Below are 26,603 nucleotides of genomic sequence, written 5' to 3'. Positions count from 1 at the left end.
CATGAGAATAGGTCCTTCCCTTCCTGCAAGCTGGCTACAAGGTAAAACATCTGATGGGAAGAACTTCCCACACATTTAATTCCCACTTATTCAGTAAGAGCATCCAGTAGTAGGAGCTGGATGCTTCCTGTGGTCTCCGACTATCTCAGGGAACAACCAGGGTCCAAGGTAAAACAGATTTAGTAACACTTTAGTAACTGCTACAGTTTATGTTGCTCAGTGTAGAAAACTTTCTTGTGTGTATGAGAGTTAAGGATTAATCTTTTACCCTTATGTGCAAGGATTTCCAAGAAGAGAAAAGGGAAGAAAGTTAAAATTAAAAGGGAAGGGGAAATAAGTGTCATGCACATTTGGAATGGTTGCTTTTCCCTTTTTGGATCCTTAGCTTCCTTCTCCACATAAAGTGGTAGGTTTTTTCATATTGGAAATCATTCTTGAAAATTACTCTGTGGGAGTATTTATATTTATCTAACTTTGAGAAGTTAAAAAATTTGATGTTTGTGTACACTGTTTTTAGAGTATGAAATATGAGCTAAATCTAGATTAAACTCCAGAAGCTAAAACTGGATTAATTTTTCAAATAGAGATTTATGGGTAGCTGGTATATCAAGTGGATTTCTCTATACTAAAGTGTGGGGAAAACATAGTTTATATCTCTGCTCAGCATCTTGCTTTTTTCAAATTGAAGTATGCATCCCAACATTTAATCTACTGTGCAAAATTTGTCTTAGTATGTTGTTTCAGTTTTACAGTTTCGAAGTATTATTAGCACTTGTATGATACATACTGCTATAGAATGAATAAGAAGATTAATTAAGTCATCAATTTGGAATGCCACACTCAAATACAGGTCTCCTGAGACCTTAATTTTTTTGAGTTTGACAAAACTAACACAATTTAAAAAGAGGTGGGTTTTTTTTCTTTTCTTTTCTTTCTTGGCAAATTTAAACCTAGCAATATTGGACTGATATTAAAGATTCTTTGGTAAAGTTTTAAAATAGGGTTTCATTCAACATCCTTGTTGAAGTTCCCATCTTTTTTCCTTCTTTTGAAACCTACTTTGTATTCTTCTGATTGCTACTTTCCAGAGATGGTTACATGTGGTTTGTAATTCACTTTAGGGATAAAAGTATCCCTGACTATTATTACATGGCATCTTTATTTTTGTGTCATCCATTTAGTGACACTTAGTAAAATCAATACACCACAAATAATGGAATGTAAGACAGAAGGAAAGTATGAACATGCTCATAACCATTACCACTGTAACAGATATTTTCAAGGGAAGGAACTTTGAGATAGATAACTGGATGATTTTGCTGTTATATGAGTGTCTGATTTCCCAAAAGGCCCAGCTGTCCTTCTCTGGAGTCTTTTATTCTGTTTTCACCAGCTGCATCTTTTTTGTAGAGCTCTGAACCAGTAAGGGCATGTTTTTTGCATTCCCTTGTCTCTTCCCCCAAATACATTGCAGTAAATGTGAGACCCTGAGGTCTGATGGATTCTTTAAAACATTGGATGACCAAGTGCGCACATTGTTGAGGTACCCCTTTGAATGTTGGTCTGCTTGAGCCATCTGTGCAAATGGATCAGTCATGACACCAATCTAATATGAATCAGAAGTTTGGCAATTAAATGGGATTCAGACACCTTAGTATTTGGGGAGGGGGGGGAGGGGGTTATTGGTTTTATTTCTAAAGTTTGATTCAGTCTTCTCTTCCAGACTACAGCCAAGCAAGCCCACTGAGGCTGCCGTGTTCTCGAAACGCTGCTTTGGGTTTCACCCTTGGCTGATCTCTCCCAGCTCTCTGCAGGGGCCTTCTGTCAGTACTGGGACTGTTTCAGTAGCTTTCAGTTTCTCCGTATTGATGATCGTTCGTGATTATCTACGTTTGGGGTGGAGGGGGTAACCGCCATAAACTAGCGGTATTTTAATGTGTGGTCCATCACAAAAGCTCTTATATTGTGGTTTAATCTGATGCTTCATTGAAATTTTTGCAATGAGAACTCTAATTCTGCTGATTTACATAAGAGGTGAGGGGAGGTAAAAGGAGGGTAAGTACTTGAGGGTAAAACATAGTTTGGTTAGGCATGAGATTTGCTTGCTTAGCCATATGAGAAGGAAGCCATGTTTTTATGTATTGTATTACCATTTCTTTAATAGCTTATATATATACACACACCTTATAAAACACTACAAAATACTGACATGATACAGCTATAGCTGTGATTTACAGCTTTCGTAGGAAGCCTGATATATTCAATCATTTTGTAGAAACACAAGTAATAGCTTTTATCATTAGCTACTGAAAACTTTAGATATAAAAGTATCTCTTAAAATAACTGCTTCAATTCCTAGCAAAAGCTATGATAAAATAGAAATTCACGAGCCGGAGTAGGAGGTATTTGAAGTAGCTGTTGCTCTAACATAAGTTAATTGTACTTCAGTTTCCAGAAGGAGTGGCTGTTTCTAGAATGCTCTGAATGAGCTAGTTGCCAGCATTTAACAGATATTCATTTTTTAAAAAGTGTGTTTTGGTTCATGGTTATAAAAACAAAGCCATGGGGTTATGAAAATAATCCTGAATAAAATGCTGATTTATCAGAGTATTATAGTTAACTGTGTACCTGAAAAATCCTTGAAGCATTGGTTGTGCTGCTAAAATATCAGGTCTCAAAGCAGTGCTAACAGAGACAGCTTTAGTATGTATTACCGCTTAATCCATTATTGCTTTTTCTTCCCCAAATGTCTGTTACAGCTTTTGAGATCTGTGCAACATGCCTATGCAGTGGGAGACCCACTCTTTCTGTTATTTTTAATATTAGCATGTTTGGTGTTTCTTGCTTTTTTTTCCACCATGCATTTTTGTAACAAAATTGAAGGGGGGAGGGGAACTGTACCTCATTTAAATAGTTACAAAATAATTTCAACCAGTCAAGCCTAAGGCTGGAGTCTGAGAGGTGCAATTTTTTCCTTTCATATTGTTGGAGGGGTGAGAGCAAAACAAGGTAAAAGGTTCAGTTACTGTGCGGTAAATTTACGGCAGCAGCCAGAAAAGCTGTCAGTGCTCTCCTTAAATACACGGCTGTAAACAGCAGAGTAGTGAGGGGCGTGGGGAGGGGGGAGTGCCGGGAGAGCCCCGTGTGGCCGAGCGGTTGTGCCCTCCGTCCGCTCGTCCTCGGGCGTTTCGGGGAGCGCCGCTCTGATGCGCCTTACTGCGATGCGTTTGTGATCCTCGCTGACCCAGCAGCAACCGAGAGAGGAACCGCTCTGCCGCTGGCCAGGTTAGGCAGAGAGCCTTCAGCTTAAGCCTTCGTTAAACTGCTCTAAATAGCCCAGCAATGTTGCAGGCTTACTGTTGGGCCTGTTTGTGGTGTTATAAACAACTAATTTTCTTGGAAAATGTTCCAAGATGAAAATGAGAACAAATTGCAGGTCAGGGTTCAAAATTAACCTGTTCTTTGTTAGTGTACTTTCGGCAAACCTAACCRGTGAACTTAAATCTCAACAGTGAGAAGGGAATTGCATGCTTTTTCCAGAAATTCCTAAAGTATATGGAAAATGCTGTTAAATAGTATTATTTGCCTTCAGAAGACATAATTCCAAAATTGCATGATGTCTGTGGGTTTTTTTTCTTTTTAAGACATTCTAAGAAAAATTACCAAATTACCAAGAAGTAGTCACATCTCCACAGCTGAATACCATCTCCAGTTTGAATCGGATCATGAGAATGCTAAATTTTTTTGTCCTTTAGTTACCTATACTAGATCCTACTGCATCTTTATCTTCAGTGCTTAGCAATTTTGTTAGCATGCGCACTGCCTGTGTTAAATTTTTAGAAAAGGAACCTTTCTTTTTNGGGGGGGGGGGGGGGGGGGGGGGGGGGGAGGAGAGGAATGATGTTGTAATTGGGTACATAGAGAGCACTTTTAAAGGCAGCTGCTTTGCAGAGAATGAAATCTGAGACCATCCCAAAGAGAAACTTTGTAGACTCCTGGGAAAAGTTAAAATGCAACATATTTGACTGAGCCACAAGCAGCATATTGGATAAGGTCAGAGAATCAGAAATGGAAACAGTCCAAAACTCACACTCTGCAATATTACACAGACATCATGGAGATCTATAGGATTCCCTGGAGAGCCTTATTTAAAGGGGGGTTGCCTTGACGGTTAGCAAGGTCATACTTTTGCATGAATCATTTTCATCTTTATTACAAGCTGGGAAGAACACTGCAGTAAAAGAAAAGTAAAAAGAACACCCCTTCTCCTCCTGATACAAAGGTAATTTTTTTCCAACCCTGTCTTTGAAGTCTCTGGAGTAAAGGAACTCCTGCTGTTTCTCTGGACAGGTGGATTTTGGGAACTGGTTTTGCACTCTTAGCTACAATTTTAGATATGTAATTCCCATTTCAGGTCACCTTTTAAGATCAGGTTTTTTTCATGTACAACTGAAAAGGGAGTTTTGAAGCAAGCTCTAGTAGGACTAGGTTTTGACCCATAGCGGATGATTATAGAGCTCTCCACAGCTGAGATTTCTGCAGGTTGTGTGGGATAGTGCTTATGGAGATTGTAGGCCAACCAAAGATGGAGGAGCAATGGTATACAAAACGTAGCGATGCATTCCTAAAGCAGCATGTCTTGCTTGCCTCCGATCCTTACAGATGACAGATTTTTCATGTCACTTCCATCAGGTGTGAATGGTTATTCCTCCTTTTTCAGTAGGCTGCAAGTGGGAAGATTATGGATGGTCAGTATTTAAAAACTGGCTAGAAAATATGAGACAAAAACTATGCTGGTAGCCCGATAGACTTGCCTTGGCGTGAGATGTATCTCTGCCCTCTCCTGTGTGGAATTAGAATTGCAAGGTCTCCTGCTGTAAACCCTGAATAGATACTTTTCTATATATCAAGTAGAAAAGATCACTGCTTTGGGGAAGTGATATGTGCACCACAGCAGCAGTAGTGAAGTATATGAAGGTTCACCAATAAGTTACAATAATGAGTGAGTACTCCTTCTAGTCAATTTAGCAGTTCAAGTAAAACTAATACAATAGTACACCTATAACCCCCAAACTCCTGTATGGTAAAGAGATCAGGGGACCAATTGCATAACTGTGTTGAGAGAACCTGTGCCTTTAATGATCTGTACTCTAAGACAAGTTGCAGGAGGTGCGATGAGCATGTGGAGTTCTGTGCCCAGGGGAGCCCAGCGGATCAATAGCAGAGCTCACAGTGGAACTCCTAAACATATTCAGATTTTGGCGAACATTCTTTACAGTGAGATACTTTGACCACGTGGTTTATTTAAAGGGAACAATGCGAGATGATTTAATTTGGGTATGTAAAGTATCATTAAAAAGAGGCTTTTAAATCTGGCAGAGATGGGTAAAACAAGAACTGATGGCTAGTCAGACAATGTGAAATGAAGATGAAAGCACGTATTTCTTTGCACTTAAAAGTGATAAACTAGTGAAACCAGTGAGCAAGGGATGTAGCAGATCCTTCATCCCCAGATACTTTCAGAAAAGACTGAAAGCATTTTGTGAAAGACGGGTATTAGCTTTGCTCTAGTGACTTGGCTTTGTACAAGAGCAAGTGAGCAGCATGCTATGCCCTCGGTTACTGAGGCTACTGAATAGTTCTTTTAGATCTTTAGATTTTCTACAGGTCAGTAGTCATGGCTCCTGAAACTAGACTCAGGATAACTGAAGAGAGTTTTTTTTGTTCATATACATTTTAAACTAAATTTAAACTAAGCTGTTATGAAGAAATTATGTAAATTTGAATACTCCTGTTAAAACTTGATTATAGTTAAAGAAAAAAAATTTAAAAGAACAAAATCCAAATGCGCATGTATATGTCCCTGCACTTCCTGTTTCATCACAGCCTGAAAGAGGAACAACCAAATCAGTGCAATACAGGACAGGCTAAAAGTCAGGGTTTTTTAAACTTCCTGAATCCAGGAAGTACTGGAAAGCTTGCAAGGGTGTCTGAAATTCTAAGAAATGAGGGTAAGATTAAAAAAAGGTTTAGTCAGCATCTTTCAAGCCTCCATGTCAAACTCCCATCTAACATGTGAGAACTCTACATGTGATTCAATTTAAAGCACTGCAGTAAACATGAATGCTAAAGAAAATGTCAGACAATGCAGCATTCACTAATAAACATTTTTGTTCTTAGAGAATTTTATCAAAGGTGTATCTTATTTCTAGTCTTCCAGATCTGGCTGATGGACTCTACTCTGTCTTCTGACTTTTCAGGAACAGTAATAATAATGATTATTCTTGCTGCTTCTTTTTTGTAATCTCCATATTCAAGATGTTATGTCCTGGTACGTCCGTTGCACAGAATATAGCATGCCTGGCAGTATGTGTAAAGTTACTAACTTTTGCTAACTTCTGTTTTACTCAATTTTCCTTTTTGGATTTAAACACGGGTAGCATGCACTGAAGCAGTTTCTTGTTTTGATTTTTTTCATAAAGTGCTTTGTAGCTGACATCAGAGGAGTCTCAGCATTGCTCTGTGTTTGTTAAGGCTAAAGCTGCAGAGGAAGTCGAAGTGAATCACAGGTAATTGCAGTCCTCAGGATAGCCATTTTGTTAACTGAATTAGCTTCATTAATCTTTCTAATCTGATAACTAAACAGAGGGTAAAACATCAGAGCAAGACAAAAACTATGTTTAAAAAAAACACCAAACTATGAGATTGTCTCTGAGGATCTTATTCAAGTACTTCCTAAAGAAAAAAGAAATATGAGTACCAAAGAGAGAATGTTCCAATGATGTTTCCTTCTGGAAATAAAAATACTGGCTCCCTCTAAGCAGCCTTTTAGAAAGGCACACAAGATAGTGCTTGGGCTACATTTTTGGACAAACTTTTGAGGTATTTCTGGTCAGCTTTGGGTATTTGTTCAAGGAACTAATTGTTTTGGTGTTTTTAAATTGTGTGTGKGGGGGGGTGGTCCACCAGGGACTGAATGATTGAACAGATCTATTTTGAATAATCTTGTATGCTTGAAGCTGCCACAAACTTTTTGCTGCTGAGAAAAGTTTTTGAAAAACACTTTTTGCTTTAGAGAATAATGATCTTACTATTTAGATATGGGACTTATTTAGATATGGGCTTGAGAGGTGCAACCAGTTCCCAGCCTATTATAGACATCCTTTGTGACTGCTATTAAACCAGAACGAGGCCATAATATGTTCAAATGTCAGTGTTTTCTGAAACAGTGCTAAATTATGCTGCTTAGGTGTTCTTGTGTTGCTTCCATTTGCAGCGGTGGAAAAATGTGACTCTGTAAGTAAGGTTAGAGATTTGGTGGGCCACAGCTGTAAATCGTAATTAACACATAGAAACTCTGTGAGGAGTGTAATGGGTAGCCACTGTCCTCTGCTTCCACACGGTGCTTGCCCCACATCATAAAGAGGATGGCACTAGATTTCTTCTCATTTCAGTTGTTTTCCACAGTTTGAATTACCTAAAAAGCTCCAAAGCTGAAAGGGGCCATGGGCAGTCAAGTCAGGTCTTAGAGTGGTTGATGCAAGTTTGGTGTCATTCTGGGTAAATACAATATGAAAAAGAGCTAACATCAATGACTGCATATGCACATGACAGCCAATTTTTGAAAATACTGCTTGCAGTTTTGTGTGGCATACTGTGAAAGCAGAATGAAGTCATTCATTCTAAACTAAACAAATATAGAAAGCAAAGACACTTTTGCAAGTCATTTGTGGTTTATTTTCTTAATTCTGTTTTATTCCTTCTTCTTTTGAATTTCTTTAAAATTTAACTTTTAATGTAACTTGAACAAAGCCTCTGAATCAATGCAACTTTTGGCAGGCTGTAAGTAGGAGAGCTATTTCCAGGAAGGGTACTTTTGTTTAAATACTTGATGCCAGTTCTGTTTTACTATTGTGGTTTGTATATCGTTCACTGTTTGTTTATTGTAGTGTTCGTGTTTGTTGGAAAGCAGCTAGGGTAGCTGATACATATGTGAAAGGACATAGAGAATATTTGCGTAGAGCATACTTTTTTTTCTTCCATCTTTATAATCCAGCAAAAGAGTGTTTATTTGTAATTCATGAAGTCTGTGTATTCATGCTTGCATCTTAGAGCTTGCTGGAAATAGGGGGGTTTTTTTACATGGAAAATAAGTTTCTGTGATGTTTTTTATAATCTCCTCCCCTTTCTATTGTCAAATTTTGATAATTTTAAAAGATGACCAGTCCTTTTTGCTTTTATTTCCAGCTTCTTCCCTAAAATCAAAGGGATATCTGTGGTAAACCTGAATGGGAAACAAGGAGATACACTTACTTTTAAAAGTGTGCTAAGGTTACTAAAAGTGCTCAGTTACAGGGATGTCTAAAATGAGACAAGTTATTTAAAAAATGATGAGCTTCCATTCCCTGAATGAACATATAACACCTGTTAAGTTATCATATTATTGGTGTCTTGTTTTAGAAACAGTTCTGAACCCACTAATTACTTCTAAAAAGTTTAGTCCTTTTGTTTAAAGAGAAAAATCTTTTAACATAGTAGGACAACTGAATTAGTTACTAGAAGCATTCTAACATTTAAGAATGAGATTAAAAGAAGTATGGCTCTGTTCTTGAAAACTACCATTTTCAAAGTAATTTGGCATAGCTTTGCTTTTGAAATATTAATTTATTTCCTCTGGCTTTGCTTGTGGGTAGCTTCAGGTCACTTTTAAGCCATATGTAGAATTTTGTGCTCTGTATATTCCCATAATTGTCTCTTTGCCCAAAGTCCTCTGTTCTTGTTGTTGTTGGATTTTTTTGTTGAAGCAAAGCTATTTTGGTCGTCTTATAATGTTATTTCATCAGCTTTAAGTTCTGCCTTTCTGAAGGAGCATTCTTTGTTTCTTATCTGGTAGTTTGTAGATCAGGGGCTACGTAGCACTACCTCATAGCTGCCTGGCCATTTGATGTGTTCAGCCCTCTGAAATTCTTTCTTGGCCTTAGGTGGGAAGGCAAGACTTGAAAGACATAAAATAAAAGCTTAAGTCAGTCACTGCACTATAAGTGTAGAGGCCTCTGGAATGTTCAGCAGGGCATGGACAGGTTGATTATCAGCTGAAATTTCATAAAGCATGCGCTCCAGGTAACTGCGAATTTAAAAAGGGACTTTGTAGCATTAAAAGACCAGTTTTCCTCAGAAAGAGGAATGGCATTGAATGCTTGAGAATTTTCAGGCAAGTCTTAATAGTTTCTAGAGATGTTTACTAAAATAAGATATTGTTCATTTTCCGGAAATTTGGTGGAAAGCGCTCAGTAATTTACAACCAGCTACTGAGATTGAAGATGCTTCTGGGCAGATCTCCAGGCCTATCTTAATTGCATATTCTGTAGTTTCAGCCACTTTAGTAGTGCAAAAAGATTTCTCATTCATGTCTAAATTAAATTGGCAAAATAGAACAGTAAGAATTTACCAATCAGAACTTTTTTTCATCTGCTGATGAACTCAACTGTTGTTGGTGTCAAACATCAAGTTACCTAAAAATTCCAGTGAGTTTCATAGAAGTTGTTCATTTGCAGCATATCGAAACAAGCTATTTCCTCCCTAATGGAGGGTTCATTTCTGTTGTGAATACCCATGGAGAGAACACTTAGTAGGGTTGCCTTTCAGATAAGAAAGGCCTCTCCCCTTTCTTCCCAGGGACCTGAACTGAACTCTAACTCAAACAGTAGTGTTTTTTTTAAATGTTTTTTGTTGCTTTAATGTTAATTTAAAAATTTTTTTACCTAAGCTTATTTTGTTGATCTCCAACTGGAACAAAGCCAGTTACAGCTTCAGTTGCAGCTGAACCTGAACTAGAGCTGAACCAAAGTTGGTTCACTTCCCTGCTGCTTTCTTCTAGTTGGCTCATTAATGGTTGCAAGTCAACTAGGACATCTCCTTTAAGTTCCTGAAAGGTATTAGAGAGTAGTGCTTGAAACACAGAAAATGCTAACCTCTTGCAGGATCTGAAACTAATGCTGAAGGAAGGGTCTGCCCAGGGTGTGCTGAGGTTTCATTTAAAGGTTATTTTCTAATAGTTTAAATTTGCGTGGAGAGGTCTTCCCTTCGAGACAGTTAATAGCAATACTCAAACCATGGCGTCACTGATATTCCTAACTTTTGTTTAAGATACAATTGGTTAATAAACAAGTTCCAGAATCTTTCATTTCTAAGAATGAGAGCTTAGAATAGGATTAACAGGTAAGAAAATAAACGGTGGTTTACCTCATCTAAACATCACAATTTCCTAGCACTTATTTGATAGCCTACCTTTGGAGATTATTCTGCCTCATTTGGGAGGAATTTGAATTTGTGCCACCTCAGTCTTAGATCTTCCAGCTGTTAATCTCCCTGAATTTCAAGCTCTAAAATTCAGCACAGTTATTTCCTTTATTCTTGCTACAGTAATGCTGTGTGGGTACTTCCTACTATATATACTGTCCAAGTTTTGCAAAATACACTGGGGAGGAGGAGAGTGCATGAGGAAAAAAGTGTTTTTGACCAAAAAGGGAAGAAAAATACCATATGCTTTGCAGGAAACAGGAAGTGTTGCTTTAACAAATTAATTAATTTAATCTATGAGATTTCACACACTAAATTTACAGTACAGGAAAAAAATATATATTATAGTGCACTGAAATTGTTGTATGTGACCAGGAGAGGTACCAGTCAGTCATAGTCTTCTGCTTATCCATGCCCTTAGTGTTGTGAGGATGCCTACTTCATGATACCTATCCAAAATGTTGTGGATGTGTCTATGCAGAGATAATACTGCTCCAATTTAGGAGAGGTACCAAATATCTGTGTGGTTAAATCATAATGTTTATGATTTCTCAGACTGAACAAATGTGCCAACAAATGTATATGAGCAAGTGGTCATCTGAAATTGTATTGTGATAAAATAATTTCTTGAAAGGATTCATAAGTTGTTACATGTAGTAATCATCTATCTTGTAGTCCTGAGTATATTGTAGAAGCTCAATATTTTATTCCCAAGTGTAACCTGCTCCCTTCTGGTTACAGTTCTGTAGCGTGGTGTTTAAAAAAAATCTTCATAAGCCAACAAGAGAATTTTTTATATATATAGTGAGAACTCGTTACTTCCCTATAGTTTGGGGAATGCCACTGCACTAGTTGCAGTGCATTGAAAAACAGATATTGAAAAGCCTTGTGATGAAATTACAGGTCAGATTTTACCATGTGATGTAATTTCTGTGTTCTGAAATCAAATAACCATCTGCTTGGGAAAGTGATTGCACTCTGAAGAGATTCTTTTCTTTCTTTGAATATATTTAACAGATGTTTCAAGTGAATAGCTTTACGCAGTCCTTTGTTTTGTAGGTAGTTTTACCCTCCTTTCACTCAAAGTCTACTTCAGTGTCCTTCACTCAAACCCAGCTCTTGCTCTTTGCACTTCAGGTTATCTTTGGGCTTGTGCAGCTTCTTTGTGCTTTATCTGTACTACTATTATTAAAATAATGCAACCTCTATTTCTAGTGTGGATGCTGTTATAGTACAGTGGAAATGTACTATATTGCTATATCTTAGTCTTATGAAGGTAGAGGAATAAGCTATACTAACGTAAGACATTTACATTATCAGAATAACTGTACTCAATTAAACAAACCAACACAATGGAATGCACATGTGCCTGAAATACTAATACTGGTATGATTCTCAGTTGACCTGTTCACTTGCAGAGTACCCTGAATGGTTAGCCTAGGTATGCTGGTCTCCAACTTCTTGACTTCTCTGGTCATGAAGAAATTTCTCTCTCATAGATTTATTTCCCTCTCTCAAGAATTCTGATGTTAATATTGTGTCTAGATGGTAGCACTTGTAGGTTTTTAGAAACCCTGACCAGGTTTGGGCATCTGTGTTAAACAGATACAGTTTTATAAGGCTATATCCTCAATATGAAGGAAAGATGAAACAGCAATCTCTAAGGAGCGTTAGGCAGCAATACCTAGTCCTGTACATGTTCTTTCACCACCAGCTTTCAAGAGAGTGAAGACCATCCTTTTCTCTCTTCAGATCGGGGAGTCAGAAACTTGATTTTGTACAACCATGCTTCTGTGGTCATTCTGCCTGATGCTTCTGCAGCAGTTTGTACAGCTATGCTGTTCTATTTAAATTATACTGTCATTCTGTGCTGTAAAATGTCTCTGATTGTGCCTCCCACCTTCCTGAATATCTCTTCTCTGTACCCATCAGCCAGAATCCCCCACTACTTCTTTTCAAGTAGTTGCAATCCCACAAGGAATTTGCCATCTTTCCCCTGATATGCAGTGTTTCTAGGGATTTTTGATGCGCTTTAGAGATATTTGACCCTGAGCAAATGAAGTAATGATATATAAGCCTTTCGTGTTGGGAAGATGGGGGGGAGATGGGAGGAATGACAGGAAAATACTGTTAAAATAGCTCTTTGGTACAGTAAATACCCAGTTACAGAGACTGTCTGTGAGGCTTTAGGTACAGTAGGTTATGGGACATCCTTAGCTTCTGCCATTGAATGGAAGTTGTATCACATGTGGTTTGGGACACTGCAATTGAATGTCAGTATATGCTTTAACAAGTAATGGAAGCATTCTTGTTTTAGAATTGATTTCTGAACACTGTGGTTATTTAGCTGAATCTTGTTTTCCCCGGCTGCTTCTATTCTGTATTATGTCTGTGCATGTGTCTGGTACTGGAAAATGTTTGATCTTTTCTGTAGGTCATGCAAGATGTTTGATGTCTTTTTGTTGACTTTTGAGTAGGAGTAAATAAATGATAGAAAGTCCTGTGGCGAAAATTTCTTAACTTTTATGTATATCATTGTAGTCAATTACAATGCAGCAAGCTGTGTTAAGTTTCTCTGTAATCATAATAATGAAATATGTAACATTTGTAATGAAAGGCAGCTTTGAGCTTTGTGGCAGTGCACTGGCTCTGAAAGGGACCTGATTTGTTTGGCCAGAAGAGCAAGAGGCTGTGGAAAAAGGAGCAGAGGGCAACAGAGATTCTAGGGAAGTTTCCTCCACATATTACCAATGTCAGACAGTTTCTTTAAAAGTCAAATTTACTTCACATAATTAGTGATGTAACCTGTGAATTCAGTTCATCTTCTCATCATGTTATTTAATAAAAAGCTATTTTGTGGCCCTTACAGAATGTATTGCAAAGCCATTTAGGTGAGCTTGCTAGGGATTCAGGTGTGAATGCTAGGGGAAGTATGTCAGTTTAATCTTAGCTCTAGCCTGTTGTTTATAACAGGAGTTTGCTCTTGTTCTGATAACACTTGATGAAGGTGTTTTTGAAAAACATTTAAATGGCTTAGGAGCATACAAAATCAGTTAAAGTTGAGTCTGCAGTCACTTTGGATATATTGAAAAGTGCCACTGTTAGTGTTCTATTTTCTATTAAATAAGTTAAAATAGGTACTCTATCAGCTATTTAAGTTAAAACAGAAAAATCCTGTGCTTAAAGAACAGAAGAAGATTCTGTCTAAAGTCATCTATTAGTTTTCAAGTGTTGTGATATTTTTGTAAAGTTGTAGAAATAATACATGATCAAAACTGGAGAATCAAATGCCCCTCAAAGCAAGCAGATTTACCTCCCAGCCTTTGCAAATATCAGTTCTTGAAATTTGCAGTTCCTTCTCTCCTTTCAGGGAAGTTGTAGTTTCCAAGAGAAACTTTCCCATGTTATGCTGTGCTCAGTAAGGGTTAATACATATTGGCTTCTGAAATCCTACATGACTGAAATAACAATCTGCAGTGACAAATCATGCACTTGGAGGTTTATGCTTTAAGCTATCCAAATGTCAGATAATCCTAGAACATCACAACCAGAGATGTAAGCAGGTTTTATGACTTAATTCTTTCTGTTTCCGTTGCTCCTATAGTCCATTTAGGCTTTTACTATTGCAAAAATCCTGAATAGCTTTATGGTTGAAATTTTTTGTTGTTGTTGCTTTTAGCCTAATGTCTAGCTACGGAACACCAGAATAAAACTTATTCACCTTTGTACTGTTAGCAAATTCAGTTACGGAAAATGCATTCGCATTGCCGTTGCTTACCCCAGATCTGAGTTTTATGTTAATGCCAATTCTTAGGTTTCTCTCTTAAGAGACAAGTTAGTGTTTAAGTAAATATAAGGCACCTAATTTTAGATGATGTACTTGTGTTGAGCATAGGTGACTTGCATAGTCTCTGCTCTCATGGTCAAATTAAAACCTATGGTGATGGGGTGCTGAGTCATTGAATATAATGGTATTTCACTTGCTTACAATAGGTCTCAGCTTGCTCCATAGGGCCTGCTAGTCTGTGCCAGTGTTACTATCAGCTAGAATAAAAACAAACACCCCCTGATGTTAATGGAATTATTCCTGCTTTATATTGGTCAAGATCCTAAAATCTTCCTGTGCATATTCAAATCTGAAGCAGCCCAAGAAACTGCATAGCATATTCTAATCTTTCTAATCTTCATAAGATTAGAGATAGTTTGTGGTTACCTTAGCAAAATTTCTGTCTAGGAGAGTCCTGCCCAAGTTTCCTATTTTGGGGATAGGAATTACAGCTTCCACTGAAGAGGAGGAAAACGGTGAGTGTCTACATGAGGTTAGAACTCAATTTTTCAGAAGAAAATTTAGGAGTTAAAAGTTTACAAAAAGCAACATCGAGGAAAAGCTGAAATATTGTCAGTTTTCTGCACATTTTCATTAAACCTTGTGTTAACTCTAGAACTGCCCAAGAAATGGCAAGCTTTGGAAATGCAGAAGAGAAATATTTAAGCATTCTTTTTTTTTTTTTCCTAGCTGAATGGAAGAAAAAGGAAATGGTTTCCTAGATATGTATTAGAGGGTTGGTTGGTTGTTTTAAAGAACAGTTCCTAGGTGCTTCTGACTGATATTGCAGGAAAACAAGATGTGTACAGTCTGACAAAGTGAATCTTAACTGAGGACTAGGACAATGGCCCAGTGGGCAGTCTGGGCCTTGAGAGACCAGAGTTCAGTTCCTGGTTAATCTGTAGACTTCTTGTGTGCCTTTCCGGCAAGCCACTTAGTCTAGCTAGTGCCTTTRGGAGTATCTCATTTTACAGATGGGGAACTGTCTCAGAAGGGTGTTGAAAATAAAATCCATTAATGACTGTGAAACTATATAAATGCCTTCAATATGCTGAAACTTGGCCATGGTTTCAACATGGATTTTTTCCTCTGAAAATATGTCTGGTTTTATGGATGGTTGCCTTTTGTTCCCTGAAACAGACTACTAATATGCTTTACTCATGCCTGGAGTCTTTCAGGATCTGCTGTTTTCCAGCAGTCATTGTACTAATCTCACTGTACTGCCACATAAAGATTATTTTAGCAATGTAAAAGTTGTTTAAAATTAATTTTGATTAATTATGTGCACCTACTAAAACTTTGCATTTTGGCAAATGTCACAACAATAGCATGGGCCGGTAACCAAGATGAAATATTTTGGTGGTGATCAAATATTTTGCTCTGATTGTTACATCTTTTGTTGCATGTCGAATGTGGTCTGTATGTACAAGTCATACATTTTGCAACGCGGTTACAGTAAAGCTCATCTTGTGTCAGCTCCTTTCTCCCATGCCTTATTCGCATCTTGCCTTGTTCCCTGCTGTCCTTTTCAACAGTCATTTCTTCTTAGATTTCTTCTCATAGCATCCCTCTGCATGTATAAGTGCTTGGCTCCATTCAGAGAAATATTTTTAGTCAAAGGGCAGGGTCAAAATCAGAACTGCTGTGATCAGACAATTTCCGTTGCATTCAAGGATGTCTGTTATATTCAGCTGAATTTGGCCAGTCATTCTGTTTCTGGTTACATATGTCTAAGGGTATTTCTCTTGTAATATCTTTCTGCGCATTTGGTGAAAAATTCTTTTAGAAGCTATCTCTAAAGCATTAAAATAATGGTTTAAAAACTGTTGTATTACAGTAAACTAAATGTTAAAAAAAGTATATAGAAACCTTAGATTGCTGTATGCATCTTTTGTTAATTATTTGTAAAATGACCATGGTCATTTTATAGTTTCTGCTGCCTTCTAGGTATAGTTTAATGTGTAGATTAAAAAAACCAAAAAAGTATGTGGCTTTTATTCTAGTAGTCTGACTATTTTTGAGGTATTTATACAATTATGCTTCTAGGCATTCAATTAGAAATGTTCTATGCAAAATCAGAGTTGAATCCATTCTTTTCCTTTCTTTTTTTCTTTCATACGTGAAAGACTGGAAATCAAAAGAAGGATTCCTATTGGTTTTGGGAGTTTGTGCTGCTCTTTGAGTGCCTTCCATATGTAAGGTCAGCTGAGGCAACTGAACTGCCAGCTTTTGGCAAAAGTACTAATTCATGTGATAGCTTAGACTGTCAGCATAGGTGTTCACTGAAATAAAGTGGGGTATTCTAAAAATTTAAAAATAAGAACATGCCAGTTTTATTCACATTGGTATTGGAATGTTTTGTGACTGGAAAAATCACTTCTTTGTGAAGGAGACTTCTTTCCACAAACACTCTGCTTATAGTATCAGCAAAAATTCTCAATCAAAATCAGTAGACAACATTTGGAATAAACTGTATATGAAAATTGTCCACTTGATGGATAATGGAAATTTGAGTTCAGTGCTCCATTCTTTGTCCTGGGCTGCTTCCAATGCTTTTTGAATTTAAAAATAAATGAGCAGAAGGGATGCTTTGTAGTGGTGTTCACCAACTCTCCCAGCTCCACAGGGGAATCACTGCCTGATTCTTCTGCAGGTGTGGTGTTGGGGGGGGTGTGTGTGTGTGTGTGTGTGTTTAGATTTTAAAACTGGATAAAGGACTTTACTGAAAGCTCAACCAAACAGTATATAATGCTGATACAAATAGAGCATTAGGCATGCCTTTCTTAAATACAGCCATCTGTTGAGTACTATAGCAGTTGTTCAAAAGCAGCCCTCAGCTTAGACATCAAAGTCTATCTGTGCACCTGTGTTTCTGATCGAATATTTTGCATTTAAAAACTCTGCAAAGGGAGAGAAGCAATATTTCGATATCAGTTGCTTTATTCAAAAATTCTCACAGCTGCTATTTCAGAAATTGTTAAAAATGCCCTTACTCAATATTCAACACTTCATTAATGGAAAAAAAACACTCAACCACGCTTTCATTATCCTCTCCTCTGAGCAACCCTTGGCCTTGCTAACACCCATTTCCTCCCTCATCTATTTAAAATAGAGTTGCTGAGATCATTTTCTTGATCCATTGGTGTGATGACATCAGACCCTTAAACTCCTCTAGCAGCTCGTTCTTGAGAGCCTCAGAAGCGTTTGCATCAGAAGCTGGTTCATGGAGGGAGGAGCCTGGTGTTGCTCTCAGTACCCTGAAGCATTCAACAGCTGTGGCCAGAAAGAGGGAAACAGCAGAGGTGCCCCTGTTGTAAAGGTCCTTTTAAGTGAAAAGAGAAAAGTGGAAATGAAAGGACCACTACAAAAAAAGAAGACCCCACGGAGTCAGAGCAGCAGATAGGCAAAGCCTGGCATTCCCTGGACCATTTTCCATCTCATTCCTTTTCCCCACCACTTTGTAGTGAGCTAGAGGAAGCCTCCGTTCTTCCTGCTCACTGAACAGCTTGACAGGAGCGGAGCAGGTCAGAGCACTGAATTCAAATTGCAGTTACCTGCCAAGGGGACAACTTTCAGCTACAACTGAATCCAAATGCTATGTACTGATTTTTTGATTCTGAATTTTTGCTGCTACTCTAAGCAGAATAAAGTATCTGTGAAAGAGGAACTCTTTTGCAAAGAAAGCTGCAATCAGCTTTTGACAAAATGATTTTGACATATTTAATCTGTAACTTTATCAGTAATTCCTACATTTGTTTCATTAAGAGATGTGTGACCTCCTCCCCTGTGTGATGCAGTAAGTTCTCTTGTTATGAAGCATCTGAATTATCATTAATAATTAAATTCAAGTTGTGGTTGTCAAAGTGATCAAAAGACACTTTATGATGCATTATCCTAGCTCTGGTTTAAATGTTCATTTACTTGCTAATCTGCAAAGCTCAGTAGATTGGTCTCCCAAGTTATTAGTGTGAATTATTGATATCCTGATATCATTTTATTCTATCCTAATATCATATCTTAATGCTATTTGTGACTTAAGGTGCAATTTGTATCATTCCTATTAGCCCAGATAGCTGACAGCAGTGAAACAAGGTTCATCTTCCCTAGTACCATAGACTAGCATGGAGCAGGAGGTGATGGAATATGAAGTGGGATTTGAGATAGTCTGTGTCTAGTCACAATCCAAGTGTGCTGTTGGATCAACTTAGGAGGGGCAGCCAGAGTATTTTGGGAGAGTAACAGTTTCAGGCTTCCGGAGGATGAAGTATCCTTCCTTCCTTCCTTGTCTGGTCAGCTGGTGACAAGGAATCGTAGCACTACTTTTTCATTTGAGGAAAGAGGGGCTTTTTTTGGCATGCCTTCTTTTCTTGTTTTCTCACCTGTCACTTTGTACATCACAGGTTTAAGTCCTGTGCCGCTGTCCTGGCCCTGCGGGCACTGTCAGCCCTCCCTGTCCCTGCCCACCCTCGGGGCCTCCCTCCCTCCCAGCCCCCATTTCAGCCCAGCCCAGGGTCATCCATCCCTGCAGTGGTGCTGCTGGCTCCAGCCCTGCCACCGCCCTGCCCATGCCCCCATGGCCCGTGGGCACCTGGCTCCATCCCCACGGTGGTGCCTGATGCTTGGGACTGGGGCTACCCCTGGTGCCCTGCTCCCTTGGGGCAGTGGGATGGGCCCTGGCAGCAAGGCCTGGCTCTGCTGTCACTGGGAGCCCCCAGCCCACACAGCAAACACCCTGACTGCAGGCCATGTGATACTACCTGAGTGGATTTAATTACCAAATAGAAGGGAAATACAGTGTTAATGCACACCACACTGACTTCACTCACAATTTCTGAAATTGTGTGACAACTAAAATCTGAAAGTAAGAGCTAGTGATTGCACAGTGTTTTAACTACAGTTAAATTTTTTGGAGATGAGTGGCTGCAAAAACTGTCTGTAATATTTTGGGGGTCATCAAGACACTCACATCCAGCAGTATTTAGAGTTGGTGATAAAATACTGTGGTAGTGTGTGGTAGAATGCTTAAGGATTTGTAATGAACTCTTCATTGTGGTACCTAAATGTACAAGATCTTATTCCTAAAGCCCATGAGATCTTCAAGTAGGGTAGCTTGATACTGAGCACCTTACACCTACTGAAATCGATGGCCGTGAGAGCAAAGGTTCCTTGAAATCTTCCAGAATGGTGCAGCAATAAAACATTTTGTACTTTGGAGCAAGAGGATAAAGCATGCATTTTGTTTTCTCAGTGGTGAAAGTATTGAAAGTATGCATTAACTAGCTAAACAAGTTGTATGCACTGATTTTTTTTTTTTTTTCCCCCTCCTCTGTTCTACAGCCAGAACTGATCTGTGTCTCTTTAGCATCTGAGTAGGATAGAGTATTGTTTTTCATATTTGCATAGCTGGGCTCAGTACAGTCAAAGCTATTCAATACTATCACTTTTTTACTTTTCTTTTACTTGGGAATAGTGGTTCAAATTTATGGCAGAATAGTGTTTAAAATGTTTGATTTGTAAAGTTCACTGGGTTCAAGCTTTCAAAGTGCTAAGGACTTGCATTTGTGTTTTACTTCAGTGAAGGTGCAGGGTACTCAACACCTCTTCTATTAGAGCATGTTTGTTATTTGCAAAAGATGGAGAGACTGTTTTTAGTGAACTATAGAACTGCCCATGTGTCCTGTCTACACTTTGGCTTCAAGGGTTTTGGAAACTTTGTTTCCTGCATGTGCAATAGCTTGCTTTGGGAGCCATTCTAAGTTGTATTTTAATTCTCTTCTTGATTGCAGATTGACTTGGAGCCAGAAGGGAGAGTATATGTCATCATAGACCTTTCAGGATCATCAGGTGAAGGTAGGGACTTACGATATTGTATCTGGTTCTTTCATGAATGGAATCTTCCAAGGATCTCTGTAATGGAGGTATTAGAGAAGGTGCTCTGTGCCAATACCCTCTTATGGTGAACGCATTTTGATTAATGTGCCTGTGAGTCGATGAGCAGTTGCTGTGCATCTTACCCCATTAATCACTGATAGTAACAATACCAGCTAAAAGGATAATAACCAAATGAGAGTAGATTAGAGCTATTAATTTCCAGAAGAAACATCCTGATCCTTATCTTTGAAAGAATGCTAACCACTGTATAGGAAGAGATGGTGAGATGTCAAACAGAGGGAAAAGAGTGTATTTGCTTTTTAAGTTTATCCTAATATTTGATATTTTTCCACTAAATGTTTTCTYTTCCAAGTAAAGTAAGGAGCACAATTGTTGTAATGATAAGACATGTTTTTGTATTAATGACCCGGTAGTTACATGTTGGAGGAAACCCAAGAAATTGGGAAGAAACATATTTATTAACTTCTTCAGACATTTTTCTGCTGTTTTTAAGTGGGAGGAGAGTCAGGTGTTATATGATAGAAATATGAAAATTTATGAAGAATTTATGAGTGTCCTCTGAGACATAGGCTACTATGCCCAGTAGCTCATAGAGCTCTTCTAAACAAGGTTATTATTGGTTCAGAGCACATAAAGAAGATTCACATAAATCCTGACAGGAGCTGAAACAGAAAATGGAACAAAATGAAATTATTTTGCCTGGCATAGTTGAGAAACAGCAGAAGAATGTGTTTATCTTTCTGCTCTTCATAATGAATTGCTGTAGTCTGACCTATTACTAATAGTAGCTTGCAAAAACACATACTGCACTAAATCCTGAATTTAAAAACAAAGCAACCATTATTCAGACTGCATCTTATACCCGTGTGCCCGCATAAGACCTACTCTCCCCCTTTTTTTTGTACTACATAAGTAGCAGCCATGACTTCACCTGTAGTTTCCACATATCTTGCTAATTGTTGTGTCAATTTTAGAACTAAAAAGTGATTAGTAATATTAATTTGATTCTGTCATAGGGCAGGTAGATGTTCTTCAAAGCTTCCATTTATAGTTAGTTAATATCCAACCCAGTAGTGTTACTGTACCATCCCAAGATGAGTTCTGGCATGTTGGATTGTCAGGGGGCAGGAAAATTTGTGTTTTATTGTTTTTCAGAAGTTCTTAAGACTTTATAATCTTTTAGGCAGAAAGAAATTGGCTATGGTAATGTTTCCTATGTTATGTGGTGCATTAGCCTATGGCCTTTAAAAGATGCTTGGAAAGAAATTTGCAGAACTAGGATTTGTGTTGCTACACTAGCATAGAAGGGGAGCATAAGAATAAGAAAGCTTGCAAGGAAGTAGGCCCCTGAAGAAAAAAAGCTTAGGAAATGGTGTCTTATGGGAAGGCCAAGGGACTTCAGTAGGGATGAATTTGGTAGAACCCTAGAGAAGTTTCTGTGCTTGAAAAGTGCTGTAGAACTTGTGTATTTTTAGAGCTTTCCCATGCACTTAAGTAACTATGGAAAAGTGTTGTGTGGAAGTATTGCAAAATTCTCTAGGAAAGTTAGTTTTCCTCACAAGGGAAGCTGGACCAATTTTGTACAGCAGTCTATAAACTTGTTTAATGGTGTTTTGGTAGCACCATTGTGAAATTCTGTTTGTAGAATCCTTTATTAGGGCTGAGATTAGCTAATTTTGGATGAGGCTCTTTTCACTTCAGCTATCTTAAAGTGAAGCACCTAGTCTAACACAGCCACCATATGAGTCCTCCTGTAGTAAGCAGAGACACTTAACCACACATATGTCTATATACATACATACATACACACACGCACACATATACATCCTTTTAAGTGTTTTATGTATCTCAAGTTTATCTTACTCTGTATGTACACATTGACTACAAAAATAGCATAGGATTATGGTTAGAGTAAATGCATGACTTTTGAGTGGCTAAGGTTGGTTGAGGTAATTCCTACTTTTGACCTAATTTGTTAACCACGACTTTTGTTTTTGAACTCTGGCCTCCATTGTGAGTTATAACAGAATATACAGTATTCTTTTCATGCTGAGTGAATCTTGATATAAAGCCATTATTTTCTTAAAAAAAAATAAAGGAATCATATAAGGGCGTTTCATTTTAAGTTTTAGAAGTTTTTGGTAGTAGTCTTCAAAAATTAGTGGTAACCAAGAGCTCGATACTTCAGTCTATTCAGGCAGAATTGCCTCTGAAGTGAGTTTTCTTAACAGAGGAAGGTAATGTGTTAGCATATGGAAATTTGGATCTGCATCTAAACCCATCTACATTCTCCGAACCCACAGTTAAGGACTTCCACCATTGCCGAATAACTGTAATTCCCCTAGGAAGCTGTAGGAACTGCAGACTGTCATCCAAAAGTGCAAAAGTACCAAGCTGATCAGAAAGGTCCTTACTGGGACTTATGAAAGACCGTCAATACCTATTGGTGAGTGCACAATATTCACCAACTTTAAGTCCCATTATGTCAATATTTCACCTCTGATTCTGGAGAAAAAAATGTTGATAATTTACAAAAATAAAAATAGTTGTAGCAAGAATTTTAGCTGGAAGAAGCAATCATCTTGCATGTTTCTCAGTATATTAAAAAGTCTGTCCCAGAGCAGGCCCATTGTTTATCCCTCTGTGCTGCTTGTGCTTGTATGGCAGAATAATGAAAACAGTTTGTTGTTATAGTCTGACTTCCTCAACGGAAGTCCACAATTTCGCCTCTTCCTCCTTCCCACTCCTCTGAACTGACTCATTTGTGGACTTTCATCACTCCTGTGGTTTAGGTGTAAAGAAAAGATGGAAATATGTCACATTACAAATGGAGGTAAAGAATATTTCTACCTGTCCTTGTCATATTGCTAGACTTGTTGAGATATCAATATAGGAATCTGGCAGGTATTATTATGTGGAACCATAGAAAAAAGGGTTGCTGGCTTTGCTACTTATGATTTTTCTCCCAATCTAAAGACAAGCTAGAAATCCATGGGAGCTTATAGAGCTATGTTAGCTTGCCTGCCATTTTCTACATTGTGAAATTTCCTTTCAAAGCAGCCTGAAGGAGAAGCTCTACTTCTGCAGCGGTAACACTGCGGTTGTGAGGAGGCAGCCTTGAAAGCCCAAGGCTTTAGACTGCTCTCCACTGGATATATCTTGCAGCATTGCCAACAGTGGATTGTTCAAATCTCAAGGTATTTGGATTTGTTCTGAAAAAATCATCTCCTGGAACTTGTTCTCATTCAATTCTAGTCTTTGAAGTGGCAAATGGTTGGAAGACACAAATACTGAAGTCTGAGAAGTGGGAAGAAAACTACATAAAAAGCCCTAGCAACAACAGCAAACCCAACAATCATTTTTATCATCACTTTTTTTTTAAACTAGTCCCATTTTGGAGCCTGCTTCTGAATGCTTGTTCTGCGTTGAGGGGGAGGGTGAGAAACTATTGTCGCAATCTCTTACAAATTCTGTAGTAGGAACAATCTAGCCCACATATTGAAGACAAAATGCTAAATGAGCTGTTTATCACACAGAAGGTGATATTCTCAAATGTTAGGATTCCAATTTTACTGCTAAAATTTGAATATCCCCATATTTGTGCTTTCAAAACCAGTTCTGCAAACACTCAGTATGCTTTGCTGCATATGCGCCTAAGTCTTAGTTGCACATCTTCATGTTGTTAGGCTTTTCTAAACACCTCACTGAGGGCATGCATAATTTCTGTAGGTGAGAAACTTAGATGTCTTGCCTTGCTGCATGAGACAGCAAGTCCTTCTTTTCATAGATTCTGCTTAGATCGGGGTAATTCACAATATAGACATTGATGTAGGAAGAAGAGGCAGAGAAAACAACTCTCTTCAAATACTTTTTGAAATTCTTCATTTTGAACTATGTAATCAATATTTCCATAGCATGTGTGATTCAGGTCTTTACATTGTCTTTGCCAAAATTGATCTGCAGGATTTTTTTACTTTCTATAGGGCTTCTTATTTAAAATGACACTGCATTCAGAGTAAATATATACTTGTTTCCTATGAATGGAAACAGCTGTGTCAGTGGAAACTTCCTAAAGGTAGATGTATGCATAGGTACACAGATTAGAATAACTACAATAGTTAATCAGTAAAGATCTGTTTATACAAAGATTTGATTATACTTGTAGTATTTTTACTGGATTTCTTAAGTATTGACAAGTAATAACGGTTAACTAAGAACTTTAAGGGATAATTTAAAAACAAATCCTTGCTGGCCAAACAGAAATATGAAATCTCTATAGAGCTGCCACACATCTAGTAGTATTAATTGGAATTTTTCTGTTAACTTCATTGGGCCGTGTACTGTGCCACATGCAAGCATGTAGGATCTTTAAGAAAGAATAAGCATTTCTGATAACTTGCTTTTATGAGACCAGTTCAAAATATGGGTTGTCATTGTCACTCTTCTGGGATATCTTGTCAAACATAATCAGTCAATTCCACTGTTACCCAAACATCTGATAACTTTATGTAATTTTTTTAATAGAGCAAGATTTATAGTGGACCAGTGTTAGTAAGAAGTAATTAGCTTGGGAAAGGTCTGTCATATGTGTTCTCTATGAGTTTACTTGACAAAGTAGATCTAACGTGTGCGCTGGTTTTCAGTCTTACATCTTCAATGTCTGCCGGGGCTGTGGAGAAGGGTATGTGTCTCAGGCTTTGACTGGAAAGGAGACTCCTTTAAGACATGCTGCCTTATTTCTTTGATGCTGGTCATTGTCTAAGGTCACATTGTTTTTTGTTTTTCCTATATTAATTCAGTGGTGCTGTAGTATAGGCTTTATTTCTAGGCTGAAATGCACTCATTGACTGTTTTATTGACCTTCTTTGGTGATATTTTTGATCTGGTTTAGTTAGGGCTTATAAAATTTTGTGAGTGAACTTTTTTTTTCTAATGATTTCAGAAATGTTTAAGAGCTCCAGTGTAGCTGATCCAGATCCAAATGCAGTCAAAGTTTAAAACATAACCAGTACAATGACACAATGATTCAGTTTATAAACTTGGATAACAGGTGGCCATCAGATCAGTAAGAGGTAATTGCCCAAGGAATGWTTAAAAACATTTTCAATAAAGTCAGTTTTATATACAGTGAAAGACAGAAGCTGCTATTTTTGAAAGCTTATGGCCTCTTTGCTACTTTTGTCATCTCAGATGTCATATTTCTTTGGAATTATTGGTTTGTGTGTGACACACATGTATACAGTTTCTTATGGTAGTTTTATACCAACTTGCAAATTAAATTACCATTTACAATATGTCAGTGTTGAATCAGTAACTGTAGAATGAATTGCAAAATGGCCTTAACGAATGAAATGTTTTTTTCTAACTATTATTATAGGTAACCTGTAATAAAAATTTTAAATAAGAACTATTCAAAACTCTTTTCCTACATATTATGTCTAATCAGTTGTGGTGATTAATTATCATTGTTAGGTGCCTGAATTCATATTATGTAATTGTCTTTCTATACAATTACAGATTCTGCACTTAAGAGTGGGCAGTTAAATTCCAATAAAATACCACAGCTCATGCTATAGGTGGTAGGTACTGCAGAAAGCTGCCTGGTGAAAGTTTTGGGTTATGTCTACAAATTTTGTAGTCACAAAAGATTACATCTTCTAATACATTCATCTATTCAGATTCATCTGCTGTTAAGATACTTATATTTCACAGGATGAAGAACTTAAGGTGATATTTTACAGCAGAGTCTTTTAGCTGAAGTCATGGCTATATTTCATGAATACAAAATATTTTCTGTAAGTTGATTATTTGGCCTTTTGCATTGAAATATCCAGCCAAGAAATCCCTAAAATAATTAGGTTATGTATTTAATACCTAAGTCAAAATATGTGGTTCGGAAGAGGTTTCCCAGTTAGCTCAGTTGCCTGAATGCTATCAGTTCTGCAGATACAGATATTGCTGATTGACATACATGTTACGGCACAAGTTCTGCAGAAGCAAGGAAAATAGTGTTAGCGGAAGCAGGATATGTTGTTGGTTTTTTTAATGTCATTTATGTTTCATACCTGATAAATCTTTAACATGGATCCTGTTAATCAAGATATCCACAGGATTTATTCCAGGCATCCAACTTTGGTAGAATCAATAGAGCAGGAAGAATTGTATTTCTGTTCCAGGTGTAGCATCTTTTTGCGAAGCTCTGTTAGTATAATGTACCCCATGGGCTGCAAACTGTCTCTGCGATTCCTAATGTATCCATTTGTCAGAACTCTTGTTCCTTATATTGTTTTGTCATCATCGTCATTAATTATGCTTGTTATGCTAAATGGGCCTAGAAAATGAAGTCTGGTTGTGATAGGCACAGTCTGAACAGAGAACAACAGAAGGTGCATGCCTAGAAATCTCTAAGTAACATATATCCATGAACTAGGCTTTTTTGTTTGGTTGTTTTAGCAGTCTACCATAGTGAAGAGCAGCATTTTCTTTCACTGACTTCTTCGATTGCTAATACAATTTTGACAGTTTTCTTAAGTTATCTCTGATTGTTGCCATTTTGGGAATAGGCCAATTTACGGTGTTGCTGAAA

The 26,603-nt window shown here is 37.7% G+C and overlaps 1 protein-coding gene across 1 annotated transcript in view; it reads left to right on the top strand.

Annotated features, from left to right (window-relative positions):
* The first annotated feature begins 19,916 nt into the window (after positions 1–19,916).
* Positions 19,917–26,603, top strand: part of PRKCE (protein kinase C epsilon) — a 194,732-nt gene continuing 188,045 nt past the window's right edge. The window contains exon 1 of the mRNA XM_026059495.1: positions 19,917–19,975. The gene's annotated coding sequence lies outside the window, so the exon portion shown is untranslated. The remainder of the gene's footprint in view (positions 19,976–26,603) is intronic.

Source organism: Apteryx rowi, unplaced genomic scaffold, assembly GCF_003343035.1.
Source record: "Apteryx rowi isolate R43461 unplaced genomic scaffold, aptRow1 scaffold_158, whole genome shotgun sequence".
NCBI classification, from domain to species: Eukaryota; Metazoa; Chordata; class Aves; order Apterygiformes; family Apterygidae; genus Apteryx; species Apteryx rowi.
This window is presented reverse-complemented; position numbering and strand designations above follow the sequence as displayed.